Raw genomic sequence first — 18,326 nt, 5'->3', positions numbered from 1 at the left:
CCACTAGGTAGACCAGGAGCAACGTGGCCGGTACTAGCCGGATACACACCACATCCAGACATTGAAGAAATGCCTGCACCAGAACTTTTAGCACAGCTAAAACAATTAATAAAAATACATAGACAATTAGTCCAATATGTAATGCGGACTTCAACAATCCAACCAGCAATTAAAATTCCACAGCTGACCAGTCATCAGGGGAACACAAGTAAAATTACACCACAGAACATACAGTCCTGTCTAGGTAAGGTACCCGCAAAACGGGAACAAATTCCTTTCTGGCTAGCACAAAAAATAACTCAAATAGAGGCGGTGTTTCCAGATACCACCCCTGTTGAGAAACATAGGATTCTGACTATCTGTCTTCCAATGGGAATCGCACCACATGTGGAGGATTGTGACACTTGGGGAACAGTCTTTGCTTCCATTTACACAAAAACACATGGTGTACCATCCATGTCAGTAATACCAGATGTGCTAAAACAGATTCAAGATGAATACGGTCCAGAACCCGCTTTAACTCTCGGTATGAAACTACTGAAAGACTTCAAGCAGGTCTCTGCAATATTATTAGCCAACATAAAGGGAGAAGCAGCAAATGTGGCGATTCGCCAGAGGTTAAAAGAGACCAATATAGCAGACCAACCATCGGAAATTGCCAGAATCATAGAAAAATCCTATGAAGAACTAGGAAGAGATAGTTTGGGTGGCATACCAGTGAAACCCCAACTAGTTGAAAGTCCTGAAAAGGTATTTATAAAAAATAATTTAAACACTCAAAAAAAGAGCTGGGATGGAAATAAACAATCCAATCCTAAAGAAAAAAGATTCCAGTCCAGAGGAAGGTCTCCTTGGCGGAGAGAAAGATCTCCCGACCAAGGACGCAAGTCTCCCCAACGGGAGCCCTCTGTGAAAAAATACAACCTTTGAAATAGCAATAATATAAAGAAACCTGATAGATATCAAGATATTGATACACGTCCCTCTCAATCTTTTCAGACTTCCTCGCAGAAATCGGAAAGAAGAGGACGATCAGAACAAAGGGAAGAGCACGTCAAGTCCAAAGACAAAGAACCTGCTCATCTGAATAAAAACTTACAATTTCCAAAAAAGAAGGTAGCCAGTATTAAAGTAATCAACAATGCCGAGAATACTGAGGACACAGCTGAAAAACGGAGAATGGGCTCAGACAATGCTAGACAGCGCAGCAGAAGTGAGCATAGCTCGCAAAGTCCTTATGAATCATCTGGAGACAGTGGACACGAATGAATACATTCAGGTGGAAACTGCAGATACCAGAGTTAGCAAACCTCATAAAATATATAAAATAACAATGCGTATAAAGGGGGATAAGACTAGAAAAATAAGGGGACTATTTTGGGATAATCTGTCCAAGGGCTATGACATCCTTCTAGCTGAACGAGACTGGCCTCCAGAGTTTGTCAGGGAGTGCCCACATGGCGAAGAAATAATTATGCCTGCCTTCTCAAACCATATTCCAATTCATAAAAAATATACACTTGCAAGAAAGTGGGCAGTAGCTCAAGCCCCTGCCTTATATAAAAATCATGTGGGATGGGATGAGGACTCTCCTCCTCACAAAATACAGTTAAAATCACAACCTACTGCACAGAGGCAGTACCCGATTAAGCAAGAAGCTAAAAAACAGGTAAAAGAGATCCTAGATCAACTTGAATACCAGGGGGTGATTGAAACCTGCACCTCACAAATGAACAACCCTTTGTTTCCTGTCTCCAAGCCAGACAATTCATATCGTCTTGTTTTGGACTACAGACACCTTAACTCATGTTGCAAAACATTTGCAGTACAAAACTCGCACAGTGCTGCACTAATGAATAACATAGTGCGCAAAAAATACAAAACAACCTTAGACATTTCTAATGGTTTCTTTTGTCAAAATATAGCACCAGAGAGCAGATATTGGACGGCGTTCTCAATAAATGGCACGCAAAAAAAATTCTGTCGTTTGCCCCAGGGGTTCAAGAACAGCCCAGGATTATTCTCAGCGAGAGTAACAGAATTACTACAAACATATGATGACGAGGCATTATCTTATGTCGACGACATCTATCTAACAGATGATGACTTGGATACTCACTTGAAAAGAGTGAACACCATAATACTTGGGTTCGCAGCAGAGGGTTACAAATTTAACTTTAAAAAGTCAAGAATTGCCCATCTAACAGTCCTGTTTTTAGGATATGAACTATCAAGTGAAGTCAAAAGCCTGGCTGACAATTTCCTAGAGAAATGTGCTGTAATCCAAGCACCTAGAACACTAAAAAACTTACAATCAATTCTAGGCTTCCTAAATTTCGGAAGAACTTACATTATAAATTATGCAGAGAGAATTAAACCTCTCTATGATCTAATAAAACCAGATTTTAAAAGAATCAATTGGACTCAAAAACACACAGAAATGTTGAGATCTTTACAAACGGATATGTTAGTTAAAACAAAATTACAAACACGTGACAACACACGCAACCTTGTGATTCGAGTCATCCCAGGAAGATGCGGATTCACATACCTGACCTCTAATGAGGGAGAGAAGGTACCAATAGCATACAAATCACATTTGTACACAGAAGCTGAAAAAAGGTTCAGCATTAAGGAAAACATTGTTCATGCGTTCAAACAGCTGTAGAAAAAGAAAAATACCAAGCAGACGGTAGACAGGTTACAGTCAGAACAGCAGAATCAGCTTTTGAGGCATTAACAACACCATGTAATTTACCGACAACTGCACTAAATCCAGAATGGATACAATGGATAAATTCTGTTGTTACAGACAAAGTAAAATACTATTTTGACCCGGAAATGAAAGAATTAAAATATCTAGAATATGAGAAAGAATACCCTCTGCCAATCGACATTCTGCCTTTACGACAGTACGCCTGTGTAATACATACAGACGGGCATGCTCAACCCTCAGTTTGGGGAGAGCTGGCTTACAAGGCCACATGCGAAATTGTAAAAGAAGTGTGGCGCGGAGGTAAATTAAGACCTCTACTTACAAAAACACACTCAGTGGAAAATAATTCAGAACAACAAACTGAAATAATAGCGTTAAAAATGGTGCTAGATAATGCCGATCGCGAATTCCCGACACTTATTGTGTGCGATTCGTATTACTGCGTCAAATCATACAATAACGATTTACAGAAATGGATTCAAAACGGTTATAAAGATGACACAGGTGCAACAATAAAGCAAAAAGTGCTTTGGGAACAAGTAGTTCTTTTACAGAAAGAACTACCAAAAACTCACGTGATACATTCACTGAGTCATCAGCGTGATGGCGTTCACGTTGCAGGGAATTCATTGGCTGAGACAGCCACAGCGGTAGCAACTAAACCGGCTTCCGTAGCTACAAAAAAGCGTACAGTAAAACACATTGACGGTGAAACTGTGCTGGCGGTGAAAACGTCATCAAAAGGCGACTGCTCGGCGCTACCGATCAATTATCCACTCAATTATACATACATAATCGATGCAAACTCAGTCCCTTTTGCTCGAATCCCTGGAGTGGGGGATAGAGTGATTCCAAACACGGACAGGAGAGGCTTGTTAATAGCAGACGCACATATGGGTGAGGGTCTCAGACACCTTAAACAAAAAGATTCTCTGGAAGAATTACAATCAGTGTACTGGTGGCCAGGCATGAGCCTGCATCATCACATTTTTGTAAAAAAACTGCCCAGACTGCAATAGAGATCGCAGTGGCGAGCGGGGAGGACTATTGCCATGGCATTTCACTCCAGATAAACAACAACAATAAGAAAGCCCCCATCATGAAAAAAAGCGTTATATTAACATAAAAAGACTAATTTTCACTTATAATGTAGACCCCAGCGCTCGGCTGAAGTCTGGACTGTTGTAAAAGGATTTGCGAGTCTATAATGGCATATACGCTAGGAGCATGCTACGTTTTGACTAATGTATTCCTTTTAGCCTTCAAGCTTATGGGGAAGCATGGTCAAATGAGCATAGCATAGCGGGACTCTTCTCACTTCCTTCCTGAGGGATACGGGATGGTGTAAAGAAAAAACCAAGACATAAAGCAATCTATAACGGAAAAGGTATTAGGTTCGGGTGCTGGGTGGGTCAAACATCTAATAAGTGTCCAACGTAGTCTAAATAACCTGCCAAGGAATTCTCTGAAAGGGTTCAGTCCGTACGAACTATTGTTCGGGACTAGAATGATGATCCAAGATCTTGATAGTCAGACTTCAGTGGTTAAAGACAAAAGCTTTGATATCAAAGATCGTTTGGCTATTTTACAGGACTTAAATGAAACAAGAAAAGACCTGAGCAACATAAAACTGAAACAACAGCCAACAACCACTGAAGAGAAACCACCTGTCCCAGCAAGGCCTGTCTGGATTCCAAAAGTCGGGGATCTAGTCAGAGAAAAGATCGCGGTAAAGAAGGAATTTGGGCCTTCTTACAGAAAAGCAGTTCCTGTCTTGTCTATCAACGGGACAAGATCAGTAGTACTACCGCCCCTTGCTGGTAAAAAGGATAACCGAGTCATATCCATCGACCTGATAAAACCACAATCATGTGGCCGATAACAAACAGTAGGCCAAGTGGACTCCCGAGAAATAGCAGAAAACGAATGTTTGCTACAAATACAGAGGCTCAAACTGGAAGACTGATCACATTTGGAAAATCTACAGTGAATCAACAAGGACTATGCAACAAAGCAATGGAACTTGAACCTCTTAAAACCCAAATTAAAACTTTTCATCAAGAAACAACAACCTATGATGATGTAACTGCAGACTTTGCTAATGAAACAAAGCAAAATCCAAAAGCAATTGGAACAATTGACAGAACAGCATCCGGCTACTTCATCAACTTCGATGATTCATCTGAAGCCCTGAGTGAAGCAAAGAAACAGCCATCAACAAAAACTTTTAAAGACAAAGCTAAGGAACTTTTTCAACAGCTGAAAGAAACCTATCTGATCTCTCCATGGATTGAATTTTGGGTGGCCTTCGGTGCATTTATCCTCATTCTTTGGCTCATCTTAGTACTATGTTTGGGACATTTCATTGAAGGGAAATATGCTAAAATGGACACAGCAAGCCAGAAAATCAACTTGGTCCTTAAACCACACACATCTTCACACATCGAGAAAAGAGAACTTTCTTCAGTAAACTTCACAGCCAATCCTATACCAGGCGGTGTAGCATGGGACAAAACTGATTATGAAATCTATGGTCCGGTTGAAATCCTGAAGTATCCACACCAATTCAAGATCTCATTGAGTGACTTTGTAAAACCAAGCTCATTTGCGGATCATTGGGACTTTGAAAGTATTAATGATATGATGTCTGATCTTGTGATGTCTGCTAAATTTACAGAACATGATTATTTGCAGGGTTCGTCTAATTATGATCAGATGTTCTGCTACAACCATTATGGTAACCATTATCTACATAAATCTGCTCAACCTAGAAATGTTTTAAATTATAACCAATGGGAACATTGTGCTACTCCTCCAAAAGATAGCTCGAAAACATTTTATGATAAATATTCATACTTTTCAGGGTTTAACACAAGTAATGCAGAAACATTTTATTTCAAATTGTCAAATAAGACAGGTATGAAGACCATGCTTACAAACACAAAATTGATATATTCCGATTCATTCTTTGAGCAAATGAATACATTTGGGTTTGATTTCTGGAACAATAATATTGAAACAAAAACTGTTTGGGGTACAAGAGATTGGCAAGTACAAGGTATAGAATCATTGTTTAGAGCCTGCATGATCCCAGAACAAATTATATTTTTGAACGACACTATTCAACAAACTACCTGTCTTGGCTTAGCCAAAATCAAAGATTTGAACAAACCGTCTATTCCAAAGCCAACAGTGAACAGTAATAGCTCTATAGATGTTGAGATAGACGTAAACCATATATTAAACCAAAACAGAACCCATCCTGAATGGAAAAAATGGTTGATCTGGCCCACAGATACAAATAACTGTCAAGACAGATTCCTGAACAAAGTACAGGGGTTCACATTGACTAGGCCAGACCCTAGATATTCCCAAAGACAACATCCAGGGATAGTAACCACCTACAGCGTGGGCAAGCTCTGCCTTCAATGGCTACAAACGTCCACACTGGCTGAAATTAAGCAACACCTAACTTTACTTACAGAAGGTGCTGACTTGCGTGATTTCATATTGGGACCACGCAAACAGCGTCAAAAACGTTTCATAGCGGCCTCTATATATGCAGCTTATAACGAAGTCTGGAAAGTAACTCAAATTGAGACAGCAGAAAAAATACGGGAAATTGACCGTATTTATTTGGAAAAATCACTTTCTGTGGTGGACAATGGGTTAATGACTCTGTCCTCCAGAATATATTCTCTGGACAGCATTGTGTCTTCAGCAATCGATATAATATCGCAAGACTTACTGATGTTACAACACGGTCAGTCCCAATTGCGTTCTATTGTACAGCTTGGCTGGACGTTACAAAATTTGCGTTCTGGCTATGTGCCTTGGCGTTTAATCAACACAACGTCATTATTTAATATCTTTAACCTCACTGATAAACAAATCAGTTTGGCACAGAAGGGTGCTGACTATACAATTCTGAGCATTGAAAAACTTGAGAGATTACCATTGACAATGTCAGAACGACCCGTCATTGAATGAATAATACATGGAATAATAAATATTCCGATAACTACTTTCCAGTTTCAATTCTGCCAAAAATATATACAGGCAGGCCAGTATGAAAGGTTGGGTAAAGGATACATTAAGTCAATATGGAACTTGCCCTATACACACGAATGTGTCAGCAATAAAGGCCAGAAAGTGTTTCTCAGTGGCGATAATTGTGCAAGATCACTGAGCGGTACACTTCTGTGTCAGGGTATTAGTTTGCACGGAGCCTGTGAAGGGACTTCAAATAACCTTTCATGTTACCAGCTAGGCACACCTGCAACACGAATAGAACCATTCTTTAGGAGACTCTCGAACGGGAGTTACATTCTAATAGTAGATCGTAGATGTTGTAGTTTGCTGCCCGGAAAACCTTATCTCATAACTGTGACTAGGAAGGTCATGTGCTGTGAACATGTATTGTTCCCCAGCGATTCTCCAGACAGGGAGGCAAGGTTATGGCCCGATTTGCAAATTGCTTCTATTCGAATAGATACTTTAAGCAGAATGAAGACTGTGCTCCTACAGACGCCGACCAGGCTCACGTCATCAAAAGAAACGTATGATCTCCAAGTTGCAAGGACAACAGAAGAGATTCATTCATTATTATCAACTAATTCCCCCATACATTTCGCAGAAATACTGAACGAAATCTTAAATATTTCTGATACCACTGGTATCTCCAGTGTATTTAAAGCAGTGTTTTCGGGTGCTTTAACTCCATTCAAAGCCATCCTGGGTATCTTTCCAGACTTTGTCCATTCCATTTTTGGCGGACTTCCTCTCCTTTTAGGACTAGTAGCGGGTATTCTATTTTTGATCCTGTTATTTCGCTATGGCAAACCATGTCACAGACAAAACACCTGCGACAAGGGAAGAAATGATCCTAGCCATTGGCTACCGGGACCGGGTAACTAAAATCCTTGGACTATCCCGGCTTAGAGACCTGAACATGACTTGGTATCTTTCATTTAGACCAATGTGGCAAAGTTGTGTTATGCCTGTATTAAGGTGCTTGCTATGCGGCGAAGAATGCGTGTTGGACACCTGTCTGGCACTACAATCGGATGTGCCAATGGACGCAGATACCTTGTTGGGTCCGGTAACGGCTCATGCATTGTGCTGTCCCCAGCGGCTACCAATCCTGATGACGGCATTCGTGGAGTCTTCACCACTACGATTGAGGGGTAGTGTAACAAAGTGACACTACCTGTACAGGACATTGTTTCCCCTTCAACTCCCCTCTTCTACCCTTCACAGAATCTCGACGTCACAGACAGCGCACCAGAGACCGAGGAGAGACACTGGCCCTTTAACGAAGAGGAGTGGGCGGCGTCGTACGCCGACGCCGAGACGTCTTATACGGAGGAACACCAACACCAGGTGTGCTTGTTCACCCGGAGAGGAGAAGACGTGTGGAGGGAAACCGGAGAAGAGCGGAGGACTACGAAGCGGGATCCAGAGACAGACTCCGAGCCTGAGGAGTCTAGAAGCAAGAGACCGGACGAGAAGCCAGGAGGCCAACGGTTCCACGATTCACCCTGCCACACACCCAGGGGAGGTGTGTGGCTATCCCAGGTACGCAATACTATCCTGAACTGGGTGGGACGTAAGAACGAGTCTAGTAGTTTACCGTGACCCGGGATCTTGATCTGGTGTACCTTTTTCCCTGAGCACTTCCTTGCACCGCTTATAGTACGCTGTTGAGAAGATTACACTGGTTAATGTGTCTTCACTCCCTCTCCCCTACACTTGTATATATGTAAAGCACCCCACTGACGGAAGTCTGTTTCTGTCTCTTTAAATCGAGAGCCAAGACGGATCCAGACGTTAAAACCCGGAGAAGCCCGGAGGCGTTTCGTCGACTGGACCCGTCCGAAAGACATCACAGGAGACCCAGTAAAAGCAGGTCGCCACGACGAAATACGCCTTCAAGAAAGAAGTGTGCTGACCATTTGCTCAAGTTAATAAAACCCGTTAAAACTAAGACCCGCCTTTTGCCAATTCATCTTGACCCCGTCACAGTGGTGGAGAATGCGAGCACCAGCACCATCTGTGTAGAAAAGATGGAATCCGTCGTGCAACAGTTAGTGAAGGGGCAAGAAAGACTTGAATGGGTAGTAGAACAACAACTAACTTCGGCTCAAGCTGATAGAGAAATATGGAAGAAAGCTTTTGAGTCCCACTCAGAATCGTTACCTCCATGGACTGACCCCGTACAAAGAACAGGGAACGTAGAAAGACCCGTCAGCCATGGCGCTCCAACAGTTTCCCTCCAAAAATATCAACCGGGGGAAGACCCAGATGCGTTCCTGTTAAATTTTGAAAGAGCCGCTAGAGCATGCGGCTGGCCTATCACTAAGTGGCCCTTCTTCCTAGCGCCTCTGTTAGGAGGTGAAGCCCAGGCCGCATATCAGGTCGCAAACCCTAATGGAGACACTTCGTATGCTGACATTAAAAAAATATTAGACCATCTTGGACTGGACGCAGAGGCATATAGATTGAGATTCCGAAAAGAAAGAGGAAACCCTGGAGAGAATCCGAAAACTCTTTTCGTCAGACTAAAAATGGCCGCCGATAAATGGCTCACCCCGTCAATCAGCAGTAAAGAGGAAATACTAGATCGAATATATTTGGAACAATTTCTAGAAGCGCTTCCATTTGCAACACAAAAATGGCTGAGACAACACCATAACTTATCCACCAAGGACGCGGTCGAAATGGCTTCGACATTTTCACGGGCGCAACCCAAACACCCAAACTGGGACTATGAAAAGTTTAACAAGACAAATACGAAGTTAAGCTGGGACAGTGAAAAGTCTTCCAGACCCGTACAGAAAAATGAAAAGCGGGTACCGAGACCAGTAGACTCTTTCCGTCCTCGTCCATGGAGTACGGGACCCACAAGGTCATCAGAACCACAATGCTTTGACTGCGGAAATAGGGGTCATATCGCACGGTTATGCCCGAAGAAAAGAAGTCAAGAAGAACCAATGGAGGTCGGCTATCTACCCAGAGATGTGCTATATTCAGCAGAAATGGGAGCCACATACAGAGTAAGTGTTAAGGTGAATGGTGCATCTGTACAAGCTCTCCTGGATTCAGGATGTCGGCAGTCAGTTATTCAGTCACAACATGTACCCCTTGACCAGTATATTCCCCAAAAGAAAGTTAATATCAAATGTGTACATGGCGATGTTAAGCCCTACCCTTTAGCCGACGTACCAATACTACCGGCCATAGGGAAACCTCATGTTATTAGGGTAGGCGTCTTAAGAACCCTCCCCGAAGACTTGATTATCGGAACAGACAACCCAAGATTTTTGCAAATGTTTAAAAAAACTTTGGAACAAGGCTCATACATTCAATCTCAAGGTGTCTTACAACCAAAACTTATTTTGAAAGAAAACGACTGTCACAAAACAAATGGTGATATCCTACGCTTTGTCAAACTCTCTGAAAATGCAACGTCACCTACAAAAGGGTCATGTAGAGCAGCCGGTTATGACTTATACAGTGCTTACGATTATACTATTCCCCCACAGGGAAAAGAGCTTATAGAAACGGATATTCAAATTGCTGTGCCTTCAGGCTGCTATGGAAGAATTGCACCACGTTCCGGTCTAGCAGCAAAACATTTCATTGATGTAGGAGCCGGAGTCATTGACGAAGACTACAGGGGAAATGTCGGAGTTGTACTCTTTAATTTTGGGAAAAAAGAGTTTCAAATAAAGAAAGGTGATCGAGTAGCTCAACTAATTTGCGAACAAGTCTCATACCCCTCTTTGGAGGAATGTCAGGTGTTGGAAGAGACAGAACGAGGCACACGAGGATTTGGTTCAACCGACAAACAAAATGACACCGTTCCAGCGCTACTTTCCTCAGACCCCTGGATCATGGATAAAAGTTTCCGGTTTGCACAAATGAACGATGCGACACTATACAATGCCTGGGAACAAGCTCACGAAAATCAGACTGTGGATAACAATGTTTTTCCCAAATTTATAATACGAAACGATCTACTGTATAGACAAGGCAAACCAGATGATCCTCTTCAACTCCTAGTACCTGTGTCCTTTAGAGATCAAGTCTTATTCTTTGGGCACAGTCATTTGCTGGCAGGGCATACAGGTCACGAAAAAACGACGCAAAATATCCTGAATAATTTTTTGGGGCCTGGGATCTATAAAGACTCCTCAGTATACTGCAAAGAGTGTGGCATTTGTCAACGGAAAAACAGGACCAAACCACCGGCAGTCCCCCTGCAGCCTTTACCTATTATTGGTAAACCGTTCGAGAGAGTCGGTATGGACATCATTGGACCCTTGCCCAAAACCAGAAAAGGATTCCAGCATATTCTGGTAATAGTTGATTATGCTACACGGTTTCCCGAAGCTTTCCCATTAACAGCTACTACAACTAAACAAGTTGGTGAGAAAATGATTGAATTGTTCAGTCGAGTAGGGTTTCCCAAAGAAATCCTCACTGATCAAGGCACACCTTTTGTATCAAAGTTAATGAAAGAAATTTGCCATAACTTGAATATCCACCAGATTCGTACCTCTGTATACCATCCACAGACGGACGGTCTGGTGGAAAGATACAATCGTACTCTGAAAACTACCCTTAGGAAAATGATGGAAGTCAGCGGATCTGACTGGGACCAAATGCTGCCCCTAGCCTTATACACGATACGGGGTCAGAAACATAGCAGTTTGGGAACATCGCCGTTTGAAATGCTGTATGGCCGTCTCCCGCGCTCACTCTTAGAGATGACTAAAGATGCTTGGGAAAACGAGGTTGTGGAGGAAACGGCTGCCTCGCTAGATTATGCCAGGAATCTAAAATCCAAACTGGGTAAATTGAGAGCGTTAGCCTTCTCTCAATTGGAAGAGAGTCAGAAGCGCCAGAAAACCGCCTACGATAAAGGAAAGAAATGGAGACAACTGGCCGTCGACGACTGGGCTTTGGTTCTCCTCCCTTCCTCGACGCAGAAGTTTCGTGCAGAATGGGTCGGACCCTATAAAGTGGTTGGTACGATTGGGAGAACAAGTTATAAGTTGCAAGTGACTCCGACCAACATGAAAACCTATCATATCAATTTACTAAAAAAATGGTTGGGACCTCCACCAGCTGAAGTACACTTGCTCTCTTCACCTCAAAGAAGCTCCTCCACTCGGGATCAACTGAGGATCAACTGATCCTTAATGACAAACTTTCTGCACAACAACAAAAAGACCTGCAGGATATCCTCACGAGACATGACTCCCTATTTTCCAACACACCTGGCAGAACTACGCTAGCGGAACATTGTATTGACACTCCTCCTGGAAAAAAAGTTAAGATACGTCCTTATAGGGTACCGGAAGCACAAAGGGCTGATATCAGAAAAGAAATTGACGACATGTTGGACTTGGGCGTTATCCGTCCATCCAAGAGTGAATGGTCTAGTCCCATTGTAATGGTACCAAAACCCGACGGAAGTCGACGTTTTTGCATGGACTTTAGAGCCCTTAATGACATCTCGACGTTCGATGCATACCCAATTCCTCGGGTTGACGAGCTTATTGAAAAGCTCGGTGATGCCAAATATATTACCACGCTCGACCTCACGAAGGGGTACTGGCAGGTGCCCCTTAAAGAAGAGGACAGGAAGAAAACGGCTTTTTCAACTGAAGACGGTCACTTCGAATTTACGGTCCTTCCCTTTGGCTTGCATGGCGCCCCAGCCACATTTCAGCGCCTAATGAACACTGTCTTGAGAGGATTGACGAGTTTTACTTCTGCATATCTTGACGACATTGTCATCTATAGCCCTGATTGGTCATCTCATATATCCCACTTACTCACTGTTTTTTCAGTCCTGGAAAACGCTGGATTAAAAGTCAATGCAAAAAAATCAAAAGTGGCCTTTCAGAAAGTGAAATATTTGGGATATGTATTGGGCCATGGTCTTATTGAACCTCAAATAGAAAAAATACGGGCCATTGCGGATACATCCTTCCCCACGAACAGAAGAGAAATGAGGGCCTTCCTGGGTTTAGTTGGGTATTACCGACGTTTCATACATCAGTTTGCTCACGTGGCTGCTCCTCTCACTGACTCTCTGAAACAACAAGGGAAATCGTCAACGCCCATTAGACCCACAACTAAGATGCAGGATGCTTTTCATAGACTGAAGTCCATAATAACTTCTGCACCGGTTCTTACATCTCCGGATTTTTCAAAACCTTTTTTGTTACACACGGACGCCTCAGACTATGGCATTGGCGCCGTGCTTTCCCAAGTCGGAGCAGACAATCTTGAACATCCAATACTGTATATTAGCAGAAAACTTTTTCCCCGTGAACTGAAATATGCAACGGTTGAAAAAGAATGTCTCGCCATTAAATGGGCAGTGGAGAAACTTGCATACTATTTGGAGGGACACGAATTTTCATTGTATACTGACCATGCCCCCCTATTGTGGATGGCTCGCAACAAGTCGAACAAAACTAGGGTTTTGAGGTGGTTCTTGTCCCTACAACCCTATAAATTCACTGTGCATCATCGTAAGGGTGTCGACAATGTTGGGGCTGACTTTCTATCACGCCACCCACTCACCGATCGTGAGTGTCTAAAGGGGGAGGTGTGTAACAAAGTGACACTACCTGTACAGGACATTGTTTCCCCTTCAACTCCCCTCTTCTACCCTTCACAGAATCTCGACGTCACAGACAGCGCACCAGAGACCGAGGAGAGACACTGGCCCTTTAACGAAGAGGAGTGGGCGGCGTCGTACGCCGACGCCGAGACGTCTTATACGGAGGAACACCAACACCAGGTGTGCTTGTTCACCCGGAGAGGAGAAGACGTGTGGAGGGAAACCGGAGAAGAGCGGAGGACTACGAAGCGGGATCCAGAGACAGACTCCGAGCCTGAGGAGTCTAGAAGCAAGAGACCGGACGAGAAGCCAGGAGGCCAACGGTTCCACGATTCGCCCTGCCACACACCCAGGGGAGGTGTGTGGCTATCCCAGGTACGCATTACTATCCTGAACTGGGTGGGACGTAAGAACGAGTCTAGTAGTTTACCGTGACCCGGGATCTTGATCTGGTGTACCTTTTTCCCTGAGCACTTCCTTGCACCGCTTATAGTACGCTGTTGAGAAGATTACACTGGTTAATGTGTCTTCACTCCCTCTCCCCTACACTTGTATATATGTAAAGCACCCCACTGACGGAAGTCTGTTTCTGTCTCTTTAAATCGAGAGCCAAGACGGATCCAGACGTTAAAACCCGGAGAAGCCCGGAGGCGTTTCGTCGACTGGACCCGTCCGAAAGACATCACAGGAGACCCAGTAGAAGCAGGTCGCCACGACGAAATACGCCTTCAAGAAAGAAGTGTACTGACCATTTGCTCAAGTTAATAAAACCCGTTAAAACTAAGACCCGCCTTTTGCCAATTCATCTTGACCCCGTCACAGGTAGTGAAGTACAAGATGAAAGCAGCATCGATCAGGTACGACCTTCAGTCAGCTATGCTGATCCAAACATCAATGGAGGCAATCATGCTCAGGCTCATGAATGCATGGTAACAACCTTTTCCGAATTAGTGGAACTTACGCAAGAAGCTGTTGACAGTTTTTTCAACAGTCTAAATGATATGATGTTTTCACCAGAGCAGCAGGAATAACTTTGAGCAAACTAGCACTTGGAGTTCCCTACATGCTGAATTTGGCCTTCAACTTTTTGAAGAAAAGCGATATGAAAATTTTTTCTCATAATTTCTTTTACAGACTGCAAGAACTTTTTCCACAATTCCAAAATATTTACGATTTTTGGGACACTTATCTTCTGCTTAAAGTAGACGTTATTCTTAGAGAACTAAATTTCTATTTTTAGGTAGTCACAAGACATTCGCTATGCTAGCACTGTTATACATAAATTTATGATTGTGATGAAATGGTCTCGCACTTTTTTTCTGTATTAAGAGCCATTTCATGTTTGGTTTTCGCATTTAGATTATGCTGAATTTTTAACATATGAGTAGCATTATTAGACTGCTTGTGCTTATAGTATACGTGACAGTACATGTGATTGTGTTTCGTATATTTTATAAAATCCAATTTTCGGAATGCATATAAATGTATTTTGGGGTGGTACGGTATACACAAACGCTACTGATATTCACTATGCCTAGATTTGTAAATATGGACATAGTCTACGTGGAGTGGGTGTGATGTATTCCTATAGGTACTGTATCGATTCCCCTATTCCTGACCCTGGTTTGGTTAATAATTAACTAGCAGCCATCCAACGGTGCAAAAACCGTTATCTGATTAAGCCACACCACGGCACAGAAGCGCGTTATCTGATTAGGTCATAACGCATGCCATCTAATTAGACAAGCGATATTCCTCCAGCCCCTGATAAGGCATACGGAGTTCTCAAAACAAATCAAACCTACAGTGACCTGGGAAATTCCCATAGCCATTGTTTTGATTTCACCGAGAACTTCAGCAAAAGAATGTGCGAACGAGCCCGTTCATATGACATCCTTATTGACGTATATATGTCCATCCTTACGTCAATCTCTGCACCTTTCAGGTATAAATATTACCGACATTGCCTTAAGCAAACACATGCGGTGGTGACGAGATCGGAGCAGCGAGACGTGCTGAGGAGCCCAGCAGAGAGCGAAGCCCACAGACGCTGCCCCGCCTTCCTGACGCGCTGAGAACGAGACGCTGCCTTTCTCCTGCCGAGAAATCCAGCTCCAGCGCTTCCAAGCAGCCCTCGCAGGCAGCTGGAATATCAAGACCTGGGATAAGAGATACCAGCCCTCCATCATTCTGGATCTCAGGTACAGAACTGAATAACCCCTTGCAGAGAATTCTCGAATCAGTCCCTTGGCAAAACAAACTTAACTTAAACTGCTACTTATCTACTCCCGCCCACGTATTAGGCTTAGGTCAGGTACATTGGGGTAGGCGTGGTAAGAAGCACCAGTTGAGTACGATTAGTCAAATGTATATATGTATGTATCTATTTTATCCATTTTAAAGTATCATATGGCTCAGAAACCATATCAATGCTTTTACAGTATTATTTTATAATTCTGTCTCTACTGTATGCACTTTACTTAACTACAAGTATTGCAATAATAGCGATTCATTTCTCTTGTATGAGAAAAGAGACTGATCAATAAATAACATCTTTTATTGAACCACGCCCATCTCTTATTTCTCTACAAACTGGTGAAACTAAGAATGAACGTACTGACTGAGTAAAATAAGTTGTCTATTGTTTTCACACGACTCTAGAGATACACTCTTGATTAGGGGAGAGCAAAGTTGTCATGTTCTATGGTTGTCAGAAACTAAATCCCTTCTTGTCTATCCAGGGAGGTTAAAATCCTCCTTGCCTATTCGAGAAAGTTTCTAGTGAACTCTGAGCTAGCTGGCAAACACAAAACTTTAAGTCTAATATCGTCGGTAGAAGACCTAGTTAACCTCTGCCCTAGGTCTATACTATTGAAGATATTATTCCAATGCGCAGAGCCTATTGGGATAATAGGAACTACACTACACAGCTATCAGTCAGAACCCCAATTGGGTTATCGAATTCCCCAGCAAAGGGCTCCGCCAGCACTTAAGGTTTCTTAACCTCCAGAGTCTATGAAAAGTTCGGACAGAGTGCTCCGCAGCCCTCTGTATCAAGTCACCTATTGAGTGCGTTGGGTCAGTGACAGGTCAGCTATTCGGACAAGTCGGACAATTTCTCTAGCTAAACCTAGGCTAGTTATACGGTTTTCGAGTCAGTGTACCACCCCCAAAATGTTGCAAGTGTCAGAATCCCCAATTTCGATTGGTCCCCAAGTAGGATAGGTCAACACACCAATCACATTTCAATTCTACAAGCCTATATTAGCATATTCTGGGACCGCCTATTGATTTTGGGGTTCCCATGACATACTCTACGGAATACAATGAATAAAATACATTTGTTGCATTTGTAGGACAGTTTAGCTTCTTCTGCAAGGTGAGGGTGCATCTTCCCAGGCACATCTTGGCTGAGACCTCTGGTTGGCAGGGATTCAATGCCACCGGCAGAAGACTGTCATGCGCAGAAAGGTTGTTCAAGATGGATTCACGAGTGTCTCTCAGACCCTCAAGAACGCGGTACATGAAAAGTAAGCGAAAACAAATTAAAATACAGAAATAAATAATTACACTGTATACCATGTATAGCTACTCTATACCCCTTACTTTATATAAACTATTGGCATTAGGTTTTAGTGCAAATAAACGACAACACGAAAACATCAGCGCAAGCTTCACCATGTGAGGATACAAGCGGCCATCTTAATGCTAATGCGCAAGCGCAAAGATTCCCACCAGAACTGCAAGTACGTCACGTCACGTGAGTGTGACTAACGCATGCGCAGAAGAAAACCTGCTAAGCAGCGGCCATTTTTAGTGACAAACGTTATTAAGGTTAATACACACATATGCAAGCATCTCTCGGATACCCCAAATGTCAGAATAAAAGGGAAATTAGTAAGACAAACAGGTTGGTATACTTTGTTAATGTTATTTGAGGTTCATGAATTCAAGCAAGTCGCGTAATATGCGAATCCTTGCTCCATCAGTAGGACTCCTGTAACCGACTTTCCTGTCCTTGAGTTATGGCTATCATTCTCCTGTTCCTGCCTTTCCTTTTTTGTTTCCGGCGGGTTCGTGAGTTTGTAGGTGCTGCTATGCTTTCTGTTTCGGGAGACTTGAGAGCTGGGGTTAGATTTTTTGGCGATTGAGTCGCTTGAGGAGAGCTGATCTTCCTGTTTTGGAGTTGTTTCTTCTCTGCTTGAGTCTGATTTCCGTTCGGTTGTGGGTCCCTAATCTCGTTTCCCGTAGTGACTATGTCTGTTGGTGCCGGTGCCTTGAGAGGTTTCAGCTCGTCCAGGAGGTTCTCTAGCATAGTTGGTAGCGTCAATAGCTTATTTATTATTGGGAAGCAGTCGCATTCTGTTTTTGCTAACGCTGAAAGTTCTACTGCTTCAGGTCCCCTTTTTATGAGACCGCTTAAGTCGCCTAGTTTCCTCTCGATTCCTGAGGTGAACTCTGCGAGTGTTTGTAATACTGTTAGTTGCATATCTAATTTCCCTGATTGATATTGTAGTGCTGTTGCAGATAGTTGTATTGTATTTAGTAGATTTGCCCAGAACGTGATGCACGAGCCATTACTCTCGTTCTCCGGTCTGGTGGCACTGGGGGTTTTACTGGGCTTTAGGTTGTAGGCCGTCACTAAGTCTTGCCACTCCTGTGACGCAAGAAAGGTCATATCGTTGGCTGTGGTGTAGGTGTTCTCTTTTTCTGACTTTTAGGTGTGTTTGGTATGTTAAGACGGCCTGTATCTCTCTGCTCTGTAGGGGCCGTTTGGTGAGTGTCTCGCGAGCATCGATGGAGGGGTGCTGGTCGGTTGAGATGTTGCTCCCATTCCTTCCTGCTCACTCAGAGCTTTTTTCTGCGATGATCGGGATGAGAGGTCGCCCCAATCATTTGAGTCTTGAAATTCGAAGATAATGGAGGCGTCTAGTGCTCCGTTTAATCTTGGCCCACTTGGAGAGGTGT

At 43.1% G+C, this 18,326-nt stretch overlaps 1 protein-coding gene across 3 annotated transcripts in view; it reads left to right on the top strand.

The window, feature by feature from the left end:
• UBE3B (ubiquitin protein ligase E3B) overlaps positions 1-18,326 on the top strand; it is a 554,003-nt gene that overhangs the window by 44,944 nt on the left and 490,733 nt on the right. The window lies entirely within an intron of this gene.

Source organism: Lissotriton helveticus, chromosome 11, assembly GCF_964261635.1.
Source record: "Lissotriton helveticus chromosome 11, aLisHel1.1, whole genome shotgun sequence".
NCBI lineage: Eukaryota > Metazoa > Chordata > Amphibia > Caudata > Salamandridae > Lissotriton > Lissotriton helveticus.
Note: the sequence above shows the minus strand (reverse complement) of the source record. Positions and strands in the feature narration are given on the sequence as shown.